Source organism: Sorex araneus, chromosome 3, assembly GCF_027595985.1.
Source record: "Sorex araneus isolate mSorAra2 chromosome 3, mSorAra2.pri, whole genome shotgun sequence".
Classification (NCBI taxonomy): domain Eukaryota; kingdom Metazoa; phylum Chordata; class Mammalia; order Eulipotyphla; family Soricidae; genus Sorex; species Sorex araneus.
Genome location: NC_073304.1, coordinates 129,956,976 through 129,961,083, shown reverse-complemented (window position 1 = coordinate 129,961,083; position 4,108 = coordinate 129,956,976). Strand labels below are relative to the sequence as shown.

General features: G+C 39.7%; 1 pseudogene; it reads right to left on the bottom strand.

Moving 5' to 3' along the window:
• Window positions 1-570: 570 nt before the first annotated feature.
• Window positions 571-1,244, bottom strand: LOC101545854 (U1 small nuclear ribonucleoprotein C-like; annotated as a pseudogene).
• Window positions 1,245-4,108: the final 2,864 nt, after the last annotated feature.

The following is a 4,108-nucleotide window of genomic DNA, read 5'->3' as shown; positions in this document are numbered from 1 at the left end:
ATGGATCCATAAAGCAACCTCAGGTGTCTGGTGTCCTCTGTTCCTCTTCCTGGGAAAAGAGTGTTCCTTAGCATAAAATAATCCCTATTCTATTTTAAGATTAAATCTATAAAAATTGGAGAACAATTTTGTTGAGTTTGGATGCACATTTCTGGAAGGGATTCAATTTTGGAGGAACTTGAGACATCTCCAGAGGTTTCACAATATCTAAATAATCTGATAAAATTCATCTTCTCTGAAGGATGAATGGAGAGAACTAGAAGACAAATATGAAGAAGAGAGATTCCATGATGTATCATTCAAAGAAACAATTTATCAGGAGATCTAGAGGGAGAAATCTGAATGAAGAGTACTACCTAATGAACAGATTCTGGAGGAAGTGGTAAACTAAGTAAAGCACCAAACTTCTGTCTCTGTGTATTTGTGATCTTCTAATAATGTCTATACTTCTAATGGAATTATCCCAGAGCTTTATATTCTTTTTTTTTCTTTTAACTAAGAGTCGACAACTTTATTTCCATGTTTCACAATACAAATGAAAAGTTCTGGTTTTTCTTGTTCCATTTACTAGCCCCCTCCAGAACTATCCTCTCTCTGATGGGAAAGTGGGGGCAAGTCTCCCTCTAACACCCCTGGAGAAAACCCAGAGTCACAGCACCGAGATCTCCTGGTGAAGAAGAACAAGTGACAGAAGTGGAGAGAGAGAAATAGACAGAGAGAGAGATCGGCTCCCGCTCTCCTTATCTGTCTGGCCGAGTCATTCCAGGCCGAGTGGGCATCATCATGGGGCGGGCAGGGGGTCTCATCATTGAAGGCCCGGGCATCAAGGGCATGTGGTCTTCCCATCGGCGGCCTCATTCCAGGAGCAGGTCCCACCGGCATCATCCCGGGAGGAGGGGGGCCCATCATCGGCATCATGGGAGGGCTCCCCATATGGGGTGCTGGCATCAACCCAGGGCGAGGAGGACCCGGGAGACTGGGCGCAGGTGGGATCATCGCCCCCGCAGGAGGAGGGGCAGAGAATGGAGTCGGAGGAATCGTGCCTTGTTGAAATGCAGCAGTTGTCCTGTCAATCAGGCTCTGGGCCTGCTCCTCCATCCATTTCTGATAGTAGTCTTTCACATTCTCTTTGTGTTTCCTGCCGCTGCAGTGAGTCTTTCTCACAGATGGAGAGTCATGGGTGAGGTACGTGTCGCAGTTGTCACAGTAAAACTTAGGCATGATGCTCTGCAGGCCGTTGAACGCTCGTGCGAGCTTTATATTCTTGAAAGAAACCCATGTTTAAGAAAGAAAATAGAGTACTGTTGTGATTTTTTTGATAAATGAATAAAACTAAATGTCAGTCTTTCAATCAGAATCAGAAGGAAGTGTACAAAAGAAAGGTTAAGGGTTTTCGAGATTTAGGAAGTTGAGTCTAAGACATGAAATAGTCTTCTTGCTGGGCATGAAAAGAAGAGTATGAGAAAGATTTCAGGTACAGGACTTCTTTTGAAAGACTTGAAGAGAAGTAATTTGAGGTCCTAGGAAAATTGATAGTAGGATGATGATGTATTTGGTATATAATGAGTATGGATGGCAATGAAGAAAAATAGCAATTAAGCAACTAATATTATGGGTGATGAGGACAAAGACAAAAGCAGGTTATATAAGCTATATATATGAAATAAAAAATACTAATTAAGGCCTAAAGTCTCCTATAGATAGGGATATTTGGTGTATGAGACTAACATGTCAGGAAGGAGATCATTGAAAATAGGTCACATTTAATACATGAAAACATTATAGTATAAAACTGAAAAAGCACACTTGCTTTATTTAGCATTATTTTCTCAAAAAAGTTTTTGATGCTGCTTAGTACACATGATTCATTATTTGCCTTTAATCTTTTTTTTATTATTTGGAGGTTGGGGTATCACATGGTGGTATATGGGGAATCCCCCTACACATGGCTTTATGTGCAGAGGTCACTCAGAAAACCATATGTGGTGTCAAGGGTCAAATCTGGGTTGATATTGTGCACAACAAATGCCTTAACCACTCTATTGTTCTCCCTGGCACAGCAATTATTAAATTGCTCCAGATTCTTTACAGATACTAAATTGAGATAGATATTCTCTTTTCATTTCCAAGTTACAAATGTAAAATAAGTACAAGAATTATCTAATCTTTAACCAAGCCACAAGAGAAAAATTATAATACTTTAGGTCTTTAGTAGTGTTATTTGTTCAAAGAACACCATTGGTGAATTATGAGAGGGAACAGTTCACTGTCATTTGATATAGGTCCATCTGTTCCTTAACAAATGTCCAGATGGATTTCATCATTGGTCTCTGGAAAGATGAGCCAATCAATATGAAAAAGCTGTTTCTTTGATTATCTACCTCATTCATCCAAAGAAAATGTGTTTTTTTCTTGTTGTTTCTATCCATCTTGTCAAGACACACATGATTTTATTTTTAACTATGAAATCTGTTTCTGGGCAATAATAATACCAATGATCTGAGTTTTTTTTTTAAGATTTGTTTCTTAGGAAAGTCTGGCTTGAAATTACCTTCCCTATTCTTTTTAGAAATCTTTAATTCATTTTTCTAAGAAACTATACTTCCAGATAGGAATTAAAAATGCTTTTACTGCTATGACTTGAAGAATACCACAGATTCAGGAGTACAGTAAATAGCTTGAATTGGAATACCACTCAGATGAGAAATAAGACCTATAAAAAGATTTGCATTTGAGAATTTACCCTGTGTTCACGTTACTTATTTCCTTCCTTCCTCCCTACCTTCCTTCCATCCATCCTTCCTTCTTTTCTTCCATCCATCCTTTCTTCTTTCCTTCCTTTCTCTTTCTCTTTCTTTCTTGGCCACACCCATCAATGCTCAGGGCTTACTCCTGGCTCTGAGCTCAGAAATCATTTCTTGTGGGGCTTGGAGAAACATATGGGATGCTGGAGATCAAATCTGGGTGGGTCACTTGCAAAGCAAGTTCCCTACCTATTGTATTTTCTCTCCAGCCCCTTCATGTCTATTTCATATAGGTTGAAGTTGTATGACCATTTATATAACATTTCTTGTACAAAAAAGAAGAGTTTGGGCCAAGAAAATAGCACAGTGGTCAGCAGTGCTTGTGCTGCACGTGCATGGACCTGTGTTCATTCCATGGTACCACATGACCTCCAAGCAACATTTTATGGGTCCTAACATTAAATCTTTATGCCTGGTTAGCAAGTACTGCCTGAGGTTGGTCCCCATGCTCCATGAACACTGTTTCAGAGGTCACAAAAGAGGAGAGTACCTCTAGAATAACTGAACGCAGTTGGGTGTGGCATAAAAAACACGATTAATGTGTGTACGGGGATTGGGGGTATTTCTGTCTTGGAGCATCATTCAAAAAAATTGAAAGATACTTATTTACAATAGAGTAAATGATAAGTTTTCATGTGTACAACATTCAAATACCACACTCTCCATCAGAGTGCCTGCTTTCCTCATCACTATCCCCAGGTCCCCCTACAGCACCCTGACTCCCTACCCTTGGTCAGGTCAGTTCTGAAAAATAGTTCTTATGGTCTGTTTCTTTTGATCATTTATTTCCATACCATGCTTTTGATAATGCACATAGGAGAGAGGTCATTCTGTATCTGTCCCTCTCCTTCCAGCTGATTGTAGACCTGTGTTGACCAACTTTTTGAATCACGTTTCTTGAATGTGAGTGCAAAATAAATCTCTTGTTAAATTTATTTATCCAATTGATTAAGTTATTTATTTTTGGCATCCTAAATAGTACTCAGATGATCAAAGTGCTATCCTGGTGATACTCTACCAGATTGTGTGGGCCTGATGGTTCAGTGCTAGGGTTCGGCTATCAGGTACTGCTCAGCCCTGATGATGTTGGAGAACCCCAAGACGATTGTCACAGTGCTCAGGGCCTACCAGGGCGACACTTAGTAAGGATGAAGGTCCATTCAAGTTTTTTTTAGCTGTCTCTCGAGCTCCTGCACTTATAACCTTACTTTGGGAGGCTATTACTCAACCATTCATGTATAATTTAGTATAAATAATTGAATATATAATTGGTTAGTAGGGCTGGAGCAATAGCACAGCAGGTA